The 18236-nt window shown below is 34.0% G+C and overlaps 1 non-coding gene and 1 pseudogene across 1 annotated transcript; one reads left to right on the plus strand and one right to left on the minus strand.

Moving 5' to 3' along the window:
- Positions 1 to 1595: 1595 nt before the first annotated feature.
- Positions 1596 to 3523, minus strand: LOC131026887 (WAT1-related protein At2g37460-like; annotated as a pseudogene).
- Positions 3524 to 5125: 1602 nt separating this feature from the next.
- On the plus strand, positions 5126 to 5198 carry TRNAR-CCU (transfer RNA arginine (anticodon CCU)). Its single transcript has one exon. It is a non-coding gene; the product is annotated as a tRNA-Arg (tRNA).
- The last annotated feature ends 13038 nt before the right edge of the window (positions 5199 to 18236 follow it).

Here is an 18236-nt window from a genome sequence, read left to right on the forward strand (position 1 = left end):
GCTTCACTAGAAATCAAAGATGGTGGATTTTCCATCTTTACAATTCTTTTCATTTCTTTTAATTTGCCCTAGAACACAAATACAAACCTATAACAATCAAAACCCCACCAAGAACATTGAATGCAAGCAAGATTTAATATAATTACTAATACAAAGATTAAGAAAAACAAAAATCTTCATAATAAAACAACATATCATATCTTTATTATACTTGTACCTTCCTAAATGAATCTCCTCATCAATAAATATAGAGAACATTAAATCTACTATTATTAACATCAACTGTTTAAAGATGGTGGTAAACACAGGTTGCACTATGTCATTAAACTAAAACCTATTCCTAAAACTACAACTCCCTACATAATTTAAATTGAATATTATTCAAAAACTTTGAAATAGAAATAATCATCAAAACAGTTTTGTTATCGTAGCAACTAAATGCCTATAAAATACCACCACAAAAGGAGACATTCCATGGCGTCTCCATGGCTAAGTTCAATTTTGATATTACATTCATCACTGCAAATTCAGTCTGAACAGTTATCATGGCCAAACTTGGCTTTGATCTTTCCCAAAATGCTGATAAACCCCCAAACCAGAGACTTTCCAGTATTTTTTTATTTTTATTTTCTCTCCACTTAACAAATGACTCTTTATGAGTATATGAAGACAAATAGAAGTTAAGTTCATTAATGCACATCCATATATCATAATAGTTCTAACCCATGTTTAAGATTGAAACAAGTCAGAAACTGATATATTATGCTTATAAACCAAAGTATTTCTTTGATTTCACTCTCTAGAATCTATGAAAATGATTTGACTTCGTCCTTGGGATTCTACCATTTTGCAATTGCAAAGGATTATGAAGATACTACTTCTATAATTTATTCTATTGGATTCTACCATTTTGCAATTGTAAAGGATTATTGAAGTATTAAACTGTGGTAATTAGAAGAATTGAAACAACATCCAAAAAAAAGATTAAGTTTTTCACAAATCTGCAGGTAGTCTTTTATCAATCTAAAATTAAACTTTTTTTAAGAAAATGGTAAACTTTAATCTAGAAAAGCCTTTCAGTTTCTCAAGTTATATTTTATTTAAACCTTTATTTATTGTCAATCGTGCCCCCTATGGGGTAGCAAAAATTACTTCATGAAGGCCCTCGCTGGGCTGACAACTTGCGGGCATGACTTCGTGAAGGCCTGGCAGCTTGCGGGCTTCATGCCCTTGCTGGGCTGTCGTGCTAGCAGGTCTGGACTCTATCGAAAAAAATAAAAAACCTCTATTTATTTTAATGATATCTCTGCGATATTTGACATAGATTTTTCAAAATAAAGGTAAGCTAGTTTATTTGCCTATCAAGTACAAAATTATGGTGGAGCATCACATCTGAGATATATTTTGAAAAAAATGTTTAAAAATCGTTCACCCATGAATATTGGACAAGTCAAAAATGTTCTTTATTACAACATGAAAAATATCATATTCAAAATAATTTACAATAAGAAGATTTTTTTTTTTCATTTTAGAGGATTAACGTCTCATCTAGATGCACCACCAAAATGATTATTCCAAGTATTTAAAAGTATTAATCATTTCCCCTGTGTGCTGTTGTATTCAGAATCTGATATTATTTCTTCAACCTTCTGATCACTTTGTTGCATGTTAGTTGATTCATTGCTGCTAGAAATCGGAGGTGGTGTATTTTCAGAATCTGTTATTATTTCTTCAAGGCTCTACTCAAAATCAATTGATTGATTGTGTTCCATTCCTTTCCTTTCTTCAACCTTATGTTCACCTTCACTTAGTTGAAGGTTCATTGATTCCTTCATGCTAGAAATCAAAGGTGGTGTATTTTCCATCTTAAGAATCCTTTTCATTTCCTTTTGTTTGCCCCAAAGCACAGAATACAAACCTATAACAATCAAAATCCCACCAAGAACACTGCATGCCCAAAAGATTCAATATAATTATGAATGTAGAGATAAAAAGAAACAAAAATCTTCATAATAAAACAACATATCATATCAAAAATGTTGTAGTTACCTTCCTAAATGAAACTTCTCATCAAGAAGTATAGAGCCCATAAAAGCCACTATTATTAACATCACTGGATTAAAGATGGTGGTAAACACAGCTCCCTTTTTCTTTTTGCACCATGTTATCAAACAAAGCATATTCCTGAAGCTACAACTCCCTGTATAATTTAACAAAAAAAATTTAATTCAATTTATAAGATATATGATTTTAAAAAATAATGAAAATACATCTGAAAAATTGAAATAAATTATCAAGAAATTTAAAAAAAAAAACATACAGAATAAATTGCAGTAAGAAGGTTGACATTCCAACCTGGAGCCCACACTTCATAGTGACCTCTTTCAAAAATTAATATTACAATAGTAGATTGTATGGTAACAAGAAAGCACATTATAACAGTACTGGAATACTGAGCTGGATATGAGCTGGATATTTGTTAGTAATATTATCCTATATTTAAAACAAGCAAGCAACATTAAATAAAGATATATAACTCTTTCTATTGTTGTTGAAAAATAGTTACCTGTAAAATAAACCATGCTGAAAAGCAGATACAACTGATCATCAAGAACAAGAAGCCTTTTATCAAATCTTCAGATTTTTCATTTCTTTCATTGTGATCACCTAAATGGAAGGGTGATGGCCACAGTTATATTTTTAAATGCTTTATAGAATGTCATGATCATGGCCACAGTTGTATTTTAAATCCTTTATAGAATGTCATGATCATGGCTCCACTCACATAAACTAAAGTTCCAACAACCTTTGCTTGACCACCCATACTCCTAATCTCTACTCTTTCCATGCTACAATAAATTAAAAAGGTCAAAACAGGCTTTTACAAGCCCTTTCTATAAATAACAGTGTTAAAATCCTTACCCAAGAATGACAGCCATAAGAAAAGTAATGGCAGGTACTAGATTGAAAGCTCCAGCTGCAAATGTAGCTGTTATGTATTTCAATCCTCTATAGTAAAAGTTTTGGTTCAATGTAATCCTGCATATAAAATGATCATTTTGAAATGTTAGCAACCAACTAAATCAAACCCTAAAACCATGATTATCCAAAAACAATCAGTAAAAAATATGAATGATTACCCAAACAAGCTGCTGATGAAAATTTCACAGAAAATACCCAATGTTAACTTTGGCCTTGTCTTCCTGCCACATACAAGAAAAACAAACTTATTAAAAAAATTGAGCTTTCAAATAGAAATAATAATACAAAACAGTTTTGTTGTTGAATATTTCCTATTTCCTCACCTTTCCAAGATGTATGCAAAAGGAGCAGTAACTATTGTAGCAAAAAATTGCCTATAAAATAGCACCACAAAAGGAGACATTCCATGGCTCACTGCAATTTTTGAGATTATATTCATCACTGCAAGACCAGTTTGAAGAGTTATCATGGCCAAGCTTGGCTTTGATCTTTCCCAAAATGCTGGTAAACCCCCACACCAACACTTCCCAACTTCACCCATTCTTCTCCTCCTCTAATCAAACCAGAAACTTTATTATTAGTTCTCTTCCCGTATTCTACCAAAGAAACTTTGCAGAGTATATATATGAACTCAGAGAGCTTGATGCAGACTTAAACTAGAAGAAAATCATTTATAAGCATTAAATCCGTTTTATTGCATCAGCCCATATGTCATCAGAAAAGCAATAGATGGCGTGTCAGACAAGTCACCTGGATCTCCTTTTTGGGTGGAAGATCTTAGAGAAAAATGGAAAAAACTAAATTTTTTTTGGGAAGCTTTTTATTGGGAAATTGTAAAAATAGGGCATACAAATATTGGGAATTTTTGTTGATTAGGGGAAGAGCATCAATAGATAACATAGATAACATAGTTTCAATAACAGTCACTTTATTGTCAACCATTAATATTGTCAATCATTAAAATTTTGTTTTGTACCAATAGCCCCATCATTTTTTGTAATTTTTTGTTCATAATTGATCCATTTGTGCACCACTATTGGAACATTTGTGCACCACTATTGGGACATTTGTCAACAAGTACTAGCGATTTTGAGTTGACCTTTGTATGCATAAACCGTTTAGGATCTGTGTGCGAAGTTAGCTATGACAACTACTCGTGCAGATTTATGTAAACCTGCTATTGCCATGTCAAAATGTGGATCTGCAAACAAGGCACATGGTCTTTTCTTATGGATGAAAAGAATAGTAAGTAAAAGTGAATGTGATATATGTGGCTGCACAAGCCCACATTTAATTTGTATACAACTTATTTTCAACATATTTTACATAAATGGTAAGGTTTTCTCTTCAGTTTGTAAATGTTTTGAATAAATTTTATTTGTACTATATTGAACATCCACCATGCTTCTCCTTTGTATAATTTTATGGAAGAACTTTTTTTAAAATAAATTAATTCTTTTTTTAAATTTGTTTTATTTAATGAGTCATTTTTATCTTTTATTTTAAAAAGAGTGAAAAAAATAGATAATTTTTTTTTATAATAAAAATCAATAAAGTTTCTAATAGATAAACTAAATTTATAGTAAAGTAATTTTGATATAAATGCTGATGTAAAAAATACATAAATTTCATGAAAAATTTAATTAACAAATAAAAATTAATTATTAATATTAAATTAAAAACTAACATATATACATATGCATCATCATTATTATAAATTTATTGAACAAATAAAATCAATCATCAATTTTAAATATGAATCTATTATTACGTTAATGTTTAAAATTTAAATAATAAAATACAATATTAAATATTAAATAGTTTAAACCTAAAAGAAAAAAGATGTACATTCCTAGAACTTATTTCAAAACATTATATCAAAATTCAAAGAAAACTTTGTAATAGGTAAACTAAATTTATAGTACATATTGATATAAAAATCAATATTTATATCCCGCAGCCCGCTATAATGAGAAAATCGTCAGAGAATTTGCCTCTGATTTTAAATGTTAACAGACATTGATCTTGCCAGCACATTCTGTGATAAACCGTCAAGCTAAATAGAAGCATGATTTTCGCGGAAGATAGCGGAACTAATAAAAAAATTAAAAGTAAAATTTAGAGACAAATTTGAACATCGAATGCGCCTGTAGCTCAGTGGATAGAGCGTCTGTTTCCTAAGCAGAAAGTCGTAGGTTCGACCCCTACCTGGCGCGTTGCAGTAGCACTTTTCTAAGCTAATTGATTGTTAGATCAACGGAAAAATATTTCCTCTTTAACGTTTCCCGCAATTTTTTAATTACTGTTCGTGTCGGGCGGTAATTGGAAGGAAGATGAATTTTATGCAATCATTGTCAGACTGGGATCCCTAAACTTTAGGATTGATTTACAAGAAAAATTACATATGATAATCCTTTAATTTATATCTTAGTGGAAATATAGTATTTCTACAATATTATTAGAAAAAATTATCTTATTAAAATTATTTAGAATTAACTTAATTTAGAATATAATATATTATTATTTTCAAATTCTCTTTCTATTTAGAAAAATAAAAGAAAATTAATTGTTAGTTTATATTTTTTAAATATAATAAATAAAAACTTGACACTATCATAATATTTTAATTTTTAAGGTAATTTTTAAGTTACTTTTTATTAAAAATTTATTGTCTAACCTTTCACAAAAATTAACTTTTTAATATTTTTTTGTTTGATTTGTTTTTATATTTATTTATAATATTGATAATTAAATACTTTTAATTTTACCAAACAAACATGTTATTTAAAATTGTATCATTATTACATATTTATAATTCAAAATTAAAATAAAATGTTTTAAATATTATATCAAATATTCATAATATTTTTTAGGAAGGTAAAAATTGACTTTATGCTGCCTGCTAATGGGCTTTTGAGGGCTAATCCTCAGATGATGGGTGAAGTAAGGCAGGGGTGGGATTCCCCGGATAAGGGTTGGACTAAGGTCAATTTTGATGGCGCTTCAAGGGGAAATCCAGGGGTCTCTGGTGCTGGTGTCATAGCCCGGGACGATTGTGGCAACATCCTAACCATTGGGGCTAAAAGATTGGTGGATGGTTCGAACAATGAAGCTGAGTGTCAAGCGGTTTTAGAAGCCATTCTTATGGCGAAGAAATTGGGAGTGAAGAAACTCCATCTGGAGGGGGACTCTCAGATTGTGGTGAACTGGATAGCTAGAAGTCGCATGGAGGCGTGGCATCTAGATAAACACATTAGAAGAATGAAACTTCTTCTTTGTGGGTTTGAAGATTTTAAGGTGTCTCATGTTCTTAGGGAAGCAAACGTAGAGGCTGACAAGCTTTCGAATGTGGGAGCAAATGGTTCATTGGATAACAACTTTTGTTTATTTGAGGACTTACGAAATGTATGTTCTCATGAATTTGGTTGAATTGCTTAAAATGTGGGAAGAGAACCCGAGTGGGTTTTGAGACTGGGGTGGTTTGATTTTGACACTGGATATGTGGGAAATAATGTCCCTCATGGATTGTGATCTATGTTTTTGTTGCAAGTGGCTTTGGCGGCGATGGAGTGATGATGGAGGCAATCGGTGAGCTGATCTGGTGATGATGTGTGGTTTGATGCGCTACGTGTGGAGTAATTATGTCTTGTGATGGCACTGGCTTTTTTAAGGCCTTGGGTATTGGTTCCCTGGTATTTCAAAGTTGTTGGTTTTGGCTTTGATAGTGTGTGCAAGTATTGGTGAGGAGGTGAGGCTGGATGGAGGCCAATTTTTCCCTGTCGGCAAATGGTCAGATGCCAGCATTCTGCTACTCGATTTCGAGTAATAGACTATCGAATGTCTTCAGGGTGGATGGAGAGGTGTTTTGGAGGGTAGTTCGGTTGATGCTTGGGGAGGAATTTTTGGAGTCTGATTATCGTCCTCGAACTAACCTAGACATCTCATTGTTGTTCGTTGCTTTGACCTTTCTGGTGGGAAGGTCAACAGAGGAGGTTCAGTAGGTGGCGACATTGGTGCTTAAACCTAAATGGTCTGGCAGTTTGGATGATGTGGTGGCTCGAGCAGTTGTTGGAGAAGGGTTGAAGATGTTGCAAGAACCATGGCAGAGGATTGGCATGGAAAGGGGGGGGCTACAATCGTTTGTGATTTGGTCGGCTTCTTGACCTGTAGAAATTCAACTTGAGGATGCAAGGAAGGGGTGGAGGGATGTAGTACATTTTGTGCGAGAATTGGGACCGACCGAGAGAGTGAAGATTCGGGGGAAGAAGACCCCAATTAGGTCGGAAGCTCCTTTGGGCGACCACTGATTCGTCGTCAGATTCCTCGGAAGCAGGTGAAGGTGTTGGAGCACAGTTCGCTGCGTGATGGCAGACCGAGAACAATGCCAGGTGGAGGGAGGGAGACACATGTAGCAGGCCCTAGCCAGGGTATTCCGAATTTCTCAAGGGAAGAGGCCTTGGGATGGTTTTGTTAGATAGGTCCCTTGGTTCTATCGGGTTTTGTGGGGGATGTGCGAATGTATGGTTGGTTTTTTGTAGTGGTAGGACTTGTAGGTTTGGTATCTATTTCGGGTTTTGTTGGTTTTGTAGGGGCGAGACCCCATGTAGTGGTAGGTTGTTTAACAACTTTTTGGATGCAACCTTTCCTTTTTTAAGTAATATAATATCCTGGTTATCGATCAAAAAACAAATTTGACTTTATGCTTAAAATCAACTATAGATCACTTTGTGGTAAAATACATATCTTCAACTAATTACTGTAATTACTCAAAATTATTTTCATTTAGCCTCATTAATTGAGACATTTAAAGCACACACACACACACACACACACACACATATATATATATGACAAAAACTAAATTTATATCTTGGATTTTTACCATGTCAATTTATAATAATATTATTATTTTTTTTGTATTATAAATTATTACATATAGTTTAAACTTAATTGAAGATGTATATTTAATTTATATAAAAAAATATTATTATTATAATTATTATTTCATTTTATTATATAATGTAAATATTAAATATATTATTAATATATAGTAATAAAATTTTATTTTTAAATGCATTTGTCATTTAAGTTTATTTATATATAATATTCTACTATAATTATATTTATTATATATTCAATGTATTACAAATTATTAAATATAAATATTATATATAATATCATTTAAATTAATATAAGAAAATTTAACAATTTTATTTGAGAAAAAAATATTAAATTATTTTTAATTTAGTCATCAAATGAAATATTATAATTGTTGTTTGAAGGTGATGGACTCTTCAAGTAAACCAAATTTAAAATAATGATAAAAAATAATAAAAACAAATTTAAAACATCAAGTGAAATTAAAAAAAATAAAAAATGCTTTATTTTTGGCATATAGATATACAAAATAATATAATGAGTACTCTATCAATCCCCCTATCTCTCTCTCTCTTTATATATATTCCTTTCTCTACCTCTCTCAATATATACCTTCTTATCTCTATCTTTCTATCCCTCCATCTCTCCCTCATTTTGTCTTTAGTTCTCCCTCTCCCTCTTCCACTCTCCTTCCATCTATATCTTTATCTCCTTATCTCTCTTTGTATCTCTCTCTTCTCCCTTTTCTTTTCCACTATATCTATCTCTCTAACTCTCTTTCTATCCCTATTTCTCCCCCCCCCCTCTCTCTCTCTCTCTCTCTCTCTCTCTCTCTCTCTCTCACACACACACACACACACACACACACACACACATACACACGCACATCTCTCTCTCTCTCTCTCTCTCTCACACACACACACACACACACCCTCTATCTTTTCAAACTTATATCTATATTTTATTCTCTCTAGATCTCAATCATTTATCCATAAAAAGGATGTAAGATGATAAAAAATATCATCTCTCTTACACTATATATAGCTACCTCTATTTTTCTCTTTATATCTCCCTCTCACTCCTCTTTCTCTTTCTATGATCCATATCTTTTTCTACCTTTATATTCTTATCTCTCTATCTCTTTATATCTCTATCCCCCCTCTTCCTCTCTCTCTCTATATAGAGATATCTCTCCTTCTCCCCCCTCTTCTTCACTCTCACTTTCTCTCTCTTCCTTATTCTCTCTCACTCTAATTATCTTTGTCTACATGAATATCTCTTATATACCAATCTCTCTCCCTCTCTCCCATCTCTTCTCTATATCCATACTCCACCTATCTCCCCCCCCCTCTCTCCATCTTTATTTGTATATCTCTACTTCTCTTTATCTGTCTATCTCCCTCCCTCTCCCTCTCTCTATATCTCCTTATCTCTCTATCACTCTATCTCACCATCTATAGTATCTCTTTTTATCTCTCTCACTATTGGACATTGTTCTTTCTAGGATGTGTTGTTGACATTGATGTCAACATATTCCTACTCCGGTGATTGCAAATTTATTTATTGGGATTATGGTTTGGTGTATGGAGTATTTATAGTATCACTATATTGTTCTATCTTGGTTTTGGTGATCTAGGAAGATTAATTGATCTCATCATATGATCCAGTTTTGCAGTTTGTTTTCTTGATCAGTGCTTTGCAAACTTAAGTATTTCCTCAAGTATATTTTGGTGTGATCCGTTCTTGAGATGAGTCTTTGGGAGACATTTTGGGATGGTCTTATGTATCTTCATTTCAGATGGTTCATAATTTTGTGCTCCGCAAGTTATCTTTCTTTGTAACAGTTGCTGATGTTGAGTGTTTTTGAGTTTCAGATGTTGACAGATGAAGATTTGATAAGTGGTGTTGGCGCAACTGTTTTTGATGATTTGAACATGCTTGTTGTTGTTTCCTAATTGTGTCCTATTTATTTTGACAATCTGCATTGATCGTTGTGCGAGTTGTTAGTGTTTTTGCTGAACCGGTGATGTTCTTCGTGTTATGTAGTTTTCCTGGTGGTGTAGCGTGTTGCAGTCTATCTTGGCATGATTTTCGATGTTGCTGCGTGTTTGGTGATTTGAATTAGGTCCATACTATGTCATGTATATCATTATATTGATCTGGTGGTCGATCTTTGTATCATGAGATATAATTTTGTAATTGTGAGTTGAGGGTTTAGTCGACCTTGTTGTCAAGGTTGATGAATTGTATAAATAGGTGATATTGTCATGTAATTTGGTATCGAGGTTGTGTCTGCATTATTAGAGAATGTTGTATGTGCAAACAAGTGATTCATCCTTCGACATTGTGATTCAGTAGAGATTAGTGTTGTAGAGTAGAGAATTATTCTTAACCGGAACTATCATCAGGCATTTGGAGATGATATTGTTGCAGTTCATTTCTTCCAGATTGTAGTCTGAATCTTGTTGTAAGTCAATGAGACTTCCCTGAGGGTTGTAGCCTTCTACGTCATTATGTTTTGAGAAGTGATCTCTAGGAAATGTGTCTGAATGTATGTGCATTCCCCATTGTAATTTTTACACATAGTTCTACAGAGTATCATCTTATTGTGGATAGGTTCCCACCATGGGTTTTCCCTTAACCGGGTTTTTCACGTCAAAATCTTAGTGTTGTGTGTCATGCTATTAATTTGCTTATCTTTGTTATTGTTGCAGTTTATCATATCTATTTGTGTGGTTAAGTTTGTAGATTCGGTGAAAACTGATTCACCTCCCCTCCTCTCAGTTTTCCTTCATTGTTGTTGCCAACAATTGGTATCAGAGCTAGATCCTCTTAAAGAAGCTTAACCGCTTGAGGAGATCTGGGATGGCAACTAGAACTAGAGGTGTTATCTTTAAGAAGGAGAGTTTGAGATTTAATGGAAGTAACTATGCTATATGGAAGGACCGAATGAAAGTGCACTTGAGATGTCTTGGAGAAGATTACTAGAAGATTACAAAGAATGCCTATTTTGCTCCTATGAATGGACTGGTTATTGTTGATGAGATCAAGGAAGCTGAACATAATATTAGAGAAAAGGAAGCATCACTGAGTGCCCTGACTGATTCATAAATGACAAATGTAATGGGACTTCAGACTGCACATGAGATCTAGGAGAAGCTTGATACCTTGTATGAAGGAGATAAACAAGTGAAAGTTGCTAAGTTGCAGAGTTTGAAAGGAAAATATGAGATGTTGAAGATGGGAGAAGATGAGAATATAAATACCTTTATGGCTGAGGTGAATGATCTTGTCCTAGGTATCAGGTGTGTTGGTGGAACCTTTGAAGAAGATGAAATTATTGCTAAGGTGATGATATCTTTGCCTACTGCTTATAAACATAAGGTAGCTTCTATTGATGAGGTTTGAAGTGTAACTATAGTAACAAGAGATATGTTGGTTGGAAAGATTGCTGCATTTGAGCTGAGCGAATTTGGTAAATCACATGGAAAAAATGAGACAACATTTAGAGCATGTGTATCCAGAAAGCAAAAGTATGATCCTAAAGAATGCAAAATATCTAGATATGAAAGAGAAATGAGAGAGATAGAAGAGAAAGAAAGAGAACTGGATGAGCTTGAAGAATTGATTGCCCAGAGATTTCCTAAAGGAGCTGGTAAGTATGATGGAAAATTTCCCTTGAAATGTTTCTCTTGAAATAAGGTAGGACATTTTGCTTCTAGGTTCCCGGAGAGAATGACTAAGTATGATAGGCATGCTAAATTTGATAAGCATGACAAAAATAATGGATATGAGAAGCATGAGAAGTATGATAAGACTTACAAGTCTAACCAGAAGTATAAGAATCAAAAGAATTGTTATTATGTTGTTGATGAAGGTGTTACAAATGAATAATCAGAAGGAGATGAAGTTGTGTTGCTTGCCATTAAAGAAGATGGACCTGTATCTATTGATTCCACTAGCTCCAATATTGAGGAGAAAGCTTTGTTTGCTAAAGTTGAAGAAAAAGATGAATGGGTGATTGACAATAGTTGTTCACATCATATGGTCAGTGATAAAAGCAAGCTTGTGAGTATGGAAAGGTATGATGGTGGAATAGTGAGATTTGGAGATGCCAAAGCCTGTGTGATCCATGGTAGAGGTTCTATTTCCTTTGATGGTAAGCATAATATTGATGATGTTTTGTATATTGAAGGTTTGAAGCATAATCTTTTGAGTGTTGGATAGATGGTTGACAAAGGTTATGATTTACAATTCAAGAATGGTAAATGCAAGATCCTAAATGCCTCGGGTATAGAGATTGCATTTGGAACTAAGACTAAAGGTAATATTTTTCTTTTGAATGTTGGTGAGAAAATTTGCTTGATTGCTCAGATTGATGAAAGTTGGTTGTGGCATAGGAGAATGTTTCATGTTAATTTTGATTCAATGATTAAGATCAGTTCTACACAACCTATTAGACATCTGCCTAAGATTGTTAAGCCTGCTAATCTGGTATGTAAGGAATGTCAATTGGGTAAGTAAACAAGAATTTCTTTCAAGAGAAAATAGTATACATCTGATGGATTGCTAGATCTTGTGCATACTGACCTATGTGAACCTACAAATACTATAAGTGTGCAGGGAGATAGATATTATATGTTGCTAATTGATGACTATTCCAGGATGATGTGGGTTGTCTTTTTTAAGGAGAAATATGAAGCATTAGATAAATTCAAGATATTCAAAGCAAAGGTTGAGACTAAGTCAGGATTGAAGGTGAAATGTCTAAGATCTGGCAGAGGTGGGGAATTCTGTTTTGGTGAGTTTGATTCATTCTATGAGAAGCATGGAATTAGAAGACAATTATATGCTCCTAGAACCCCTCAATAGAGTGGAGTTGTTGAAAGGAAGAACATGATTGTTTTGGATGTTGTAAGGACTATGTTGATTGAAGGGAATGTTCTGAAGATCTATTGGAGAGAAGCTATTAGCACTATTGTTTACACATTCAACTGAGTTCATATTAGAGGTGATACTGGTAAGACTCCTTATGAGCTATGGTTTGGTCATGTTCCTACTGTGAGATATTTTAGAGTATTTGGTAGCAAATGTTATATCAAGAGAGATGACGACATAGGAAAGTTTGATACAAGAATTGATGAAGGAATTTTCTTGGGATATTCAGCAAAGAGAAAAACCTACTAGTGCTACAATAAGAGATTGAGAAAGATATTGGAAAGTGCAAATGTGAAGGTGGATAAGAACCTTGGAAAATAAATTAGAGCTTGCAAATATAATGATGGTCAACACATTGTTATGAATCCTATTCAGACTGAAGAATCAAATTAGAATGATCTGGTAGAGACAGTTAATCCGGATATTGCTATTGCAGGTTGAGAGGTGCAAGAACTTGAAAATCAGAACAATCAAAAGACTCCGAGGTATGTAAGGTTGAATCATTCAGAAAATCAGATTATTGGTGATAAAAATAAATGTGTGATGACTAGAAGAAGGCTAGTTACTGAAGAGGTATGTTTGATTTCTAAAATTGAACCTAAAGATGTTGTTGAGGCTTGCAAGGATGAAAATTGGATGAGAGCTATGGAAGAAGAATTAGATCAGATTGAAAAGAATAACACATGGGAGCTTGTGCCTAGACCTAAAGATAAGAATGTTATTGGTACTAAATGGGTATTCAGGAATAAATTGAATGAAGTTGGTAAAGTTGTCAGAAATAAAGCTCTTTATGGATTAAAACAAGCTCTTTAAAACAAGCTGGTGAAGTTGTTAGAAGTTCTCAGATGATGGAGACATGGTATGTAAACTGAAGAAAGCTCTTTATGGATTAAAACAAGCCCCTAGAGTCTGGTATGCTAGATTGGATAAGTATTTGTTGAAATTAGGATTTAATAAAGGGACTATTGATAGTAATCTATATTTTAAGATTGAGAATGATAACATTTTGATTGTTGAAGTCTTTCTTGATGATATTATCTTTGGAGGAGATGATAACTTGAGCATGAAGTTTGTCGGTGATATGCAGAAGGAATTTGAGATGTCTATGATAGGTGAGATGAAATTTTTCTTAGGTTTGCAGATTTCATAGACTGGAAAAGATATTTTTATATCTCAAACTAAATATGTGAAGGAATTGTTGAAGAAGTTTGGGTTAGATGACTCTAAACTGATTGGAGCTCCTATGATGACTAGCTGCAAATTGTCTAAAAATGATGAATCTTTGAAAGCTAATCAGATTTTGTACAGATCTATGGTTGGTGGTAGGGATAACTTTAAGAACCCCCCCCGGGCAACTGTGTAAAATTCTGGCGAATCAGACATTATTTTCAGGGGGAAATTTTCATATCGATGGCAAAAAAAAATTTTTAAATGACGAAAAAATTATTTTGTATTGGTGTTTTTTTTTCTAGTGTGCGAAAATGCCATAAATTTTTGGCAAATAATACCTTGTTCTATGGGGAAAAATTTATTGTGGGAGGCGAATAATTATTGTTAAAAGGAACAAATATATAATTGTATGAGCGAAAATTTTTACTTCGAAGGAAAAATTATTTAAATGTATTGGCGATTTTTATCCACCGCTTGAAAATTATTTAAATGTTTTGGTGAATATTTGGTATTTATGGTATAATATATAATTCATTGGTGATTTCATAAATTCATTGCCATTAATAGACAAGGCACATCACATCACATCACATCATACATTGAGTCAGGACTCTGCACGATGTATCAATAAGCGCGACCTCTTTGACACATAAAGGGTGACACATACCTAAAATCTATCAATGATTTTAAACCGTTCGATGATCATATATCAATGGCTGAAGTTTTATTTTGGCCCAATTTTCTGAAGAGAACATAGCTCACCAGAAAGTGCCCGGAATGGAATTGGATTCAATAGACACGTATCAAATGTCATGAATCACGATCAATAATTTCATTCATTTAATATATATCTTTTCACTTATGACAATCCACTCTGTCCCCATGACTTCCAATGTGATACTTGCCAATTTGGTACTTGTTCATAGCTGTTTCCAATTCCACACACTCGTGCATTTATGGGAAAGATTTGTAGAGATACGAAAGATTTAAATTTTTTTATAGCAATTAATACTGTTAAAGAATTAATTATTACAATCAAGAGCTTCAACAATTTATATACGATCTCTACTTCTTTCATCTTCAATTAGCCTTTGCCATTTAGTAGATAAATTGTCAGAGCTCACGGTATTTTAGGTTTATAGGCTCACTGCTTAGGTTGTTTAATTTGTTAATCTATTTTCTCAAGATGGACATTCCCATCTGCTTGAGAAGCATTTCTGTAGAGGACTAGAGGGCCTTTTTAGGCTCCATTAGAGACCCAACCCTCCAATCAGTCTGCAAGGAGGTTGGGTCGTTCACCAATGAAGCTGTGCAGATGGTGCTGGGCAGAGAATTTCTGCAAAACGAAAATAGGTACCGTGTTAACACGGACCTTACATCCCGCTTCTTAACGTCTCTTCTGGACTTGGGAGGAGACAAGGTGGATATGCTGATGTTGTTGAGGAAGGTTTTTAAGGAAGACTTCCTCGGAGATGACATTACTCTTGTCGTTCTTGCAGAAGTAGGGGTGGGGATCTCTTGGGCAAGTGATTTATCCAAGCTTCTCCTCCCTGACCAAACACTGCCAGTGGCCAGGCAACCGTTTCTCCTAAACCTGAATGTGGAGCAGCTGACGCGTCACAGAAAATGGGCGCGGATTGGCAGGGACTTCCTCCGGAAATGGTTCCTCCTAGACGACTTTCCAAACTACATGTGGCTTGAAGAATTCTCTCAGCTTATGCTGTTTGAAGAATTCTACATGGAAGGAGGGCCAGATTCATGGGGAAAAATTGTAAACAATTCCACTACCTGTAGTTTTTTTTCCTATGTCCTTGAACCCTAACAGGCTGAGTGCCAGAGGCTCACTCATTTTGGCTTTTAAGTTTTTGGGGGACTCAAGTCTCTGACGAAAAAATTGTAAATTTCAAAAGCATAAATAATTTAATGATAATTTTTCAAATTCCAGTTTGTTTCACTTTGCCTCTTACATTCTTATGGATATAAAAATGCTTTCTATAATTCTATTTCATTTTTATCAATTAATTTCTTTCAAATGCTTTTTGTATATGAGCTACATTATTTCAATTATTTGTTAAACAATGGAAATAAATTTAATACCGTGATCTTTTTATGTAATGTTATAAAAAAAAAAATTCAATTTGTTCCATTAATTATTTGTACATTGATTATGGTTGATTATAATTTTATAAATATATACTATTACTATATAGTCATTCAAAATACAAACTTTCAAAAGTTGCAAGATACAAAAGTTTATCGATCAAGGTTTTTTCATTCAATTAATTGAAACGTTTCAAGATACAAAATTTGTCCACAGCTTATAGCAAGCAGACAAAAAAACTAGTTCATTGCCGATAGGCTGCTCGCTCAGTCTCACTATCCCCCTGGTCCTCCCAGTCCCTTCCCTCCTCAGAGGTCGATGCTTTGGCTTTCCCTTTTGCCGCTTCAGCTTTCATTTTTGGAATGCAGTTTAGGAACCCAAAGTCGGGGTCGCCCTCCAAGCTTGCCTGTAGCTGTATGGCCCTTCCTTCTTCAGCCCTATCTCTCAATGCCCTACCAACCTCCATCCTTGCCACCACATGCAAAGCATTCAGGACTTCATCCACCCTCGTTAATTTAACAAAGAGTTTCATCGCTTCCCACCCCACTCGGGCTCGTTCACGGCACTGGTATTTGATTTCATCCTCTGGGCCACGAATAAAAGGAAGCAATTCCTCCTGGTCATCCCCTTCGATAATTCAAATGCCAACTCCCAGCACCACCCACTCCAAGATTGAATCCAGGTTAATCAAAAACTCCCCATCAATCAATTTGACCAATGTGAGTTTTACCTTTCCAAGCTTCGATTTGAATTCACAGGCCCATGCCATAATCAGAGAGTAAACCTCCATGTTAGTTCGATATCGGTGACTAATATGTGCCACCTCCTCTGCAAGCATCAGTCGAGCTACGCCCACAACTTCTCCTCCTTAAACCTGAATAGTCCTTGCATTCGTTTATCAGATACTTTGCCCAAAAAGGGCACCAACTTCTTGTCTATTTGAAGTGTGAAATTGGCCTCCATTGTCTTACAGAAGGTATGATTCTACGAGCTACGAACTACAAATTTGTTCTATACTTGCAACTGCTTCAAAGCAAAAAGTGGTACACAAATGAAAAGGTAAAAAAATCTGCCTCCATCTTAACTCTTATAGGCCGGGCAATGAATGTGCACAATAAGACATTAATGCCATGAGATCAGGAAAAAGATTTCCTGCCATCCTCCCCTTCCTCCTTTCGTGCGGCATGTCGCAGACAACTCCTTGTGCAACAATAAATCGCCACCTTGGCATTTGTACTTTCCAAATTTTCTCGCCTTAACAGGTTGAGGACTACAATTGCACATTTTTAAAAATTAATAGACTAAATTTATGTTGAAATTTTATATATATTTTTAAACTATTTTTGAAAATGATATATCGTAAACATATTTTCAAAGAATTTTGTTAAACGTTAAATTAATATTTTAGATTTAATATTAAATGTTTTCTTTTTAATATTAAACTTTTACCTTTCAAATTGCATATCAAAATTTATATTTTTATTTAGTTATTTGTTTTATTCTAGAAACTAAGTTTCATGTTTAATACTATTTTTGAATTTAAAATTTTTACAAATAATATTAACATTATTTTTAATAGTTATCTCAAACTATTGCCCAATGCCTGGAATTGAACATTTTAAATTTAATTAAATAGAATTAAGTGAAAGTCAATACTTAATACTTATAGTCTATGACTCTATAGACTATAAATCTCTTTTTTGGGCAGAATTTTAAAATGATTTAGTAGACTTTAAAAACAGACTAGAAAAGTAACATGAGTATGGTGACGTGCTAGAAAAAATGGCAGAAGTCGTGGGACCCACTTCATCGAAAAATAGGTACCATCGATCGTTGGATGAACAAAGATCAATGGCTAGGGTGGATTTCGGCCCGAATGTGGGAAGCGAACACCTTTCTGAGAACTTCGCCCGGAATTGGACATTTTAAATTTAATTAAATATAATTAAGTCTAAAAATCTCTTTTTCGGGCGGAATTTTAAAATGATTAAATAGACTAAAAATCAAACTGGAAAAGTGACACGAGTATGGTGACATGCGAGAAAAATGGCAGAAGTCGTGGGACCCACTACATCTTAAAACAGGTAACATCGACCTGCGATCGTTGGATGAACAAAGATCAACGGCTAGGGTGGATTTTGGCCCGAATGTGGGAAGTGAACACATT

This window comes from Cryptomeria japonica, chromosome 1, assembly GCF_030272615.1.
Source record: "Cryptomeria japonica chromosome 1, Sugi_1.0, whole genome shotgun sequence".
Taxonomy (NCBI): domain Eukaryota; kingdom Viridiplantae; phylum Streptophyta; class Pinopsida; order Cupressales; family Cupressaceae; genus Cryptomeria; species Cryptomeria japonica.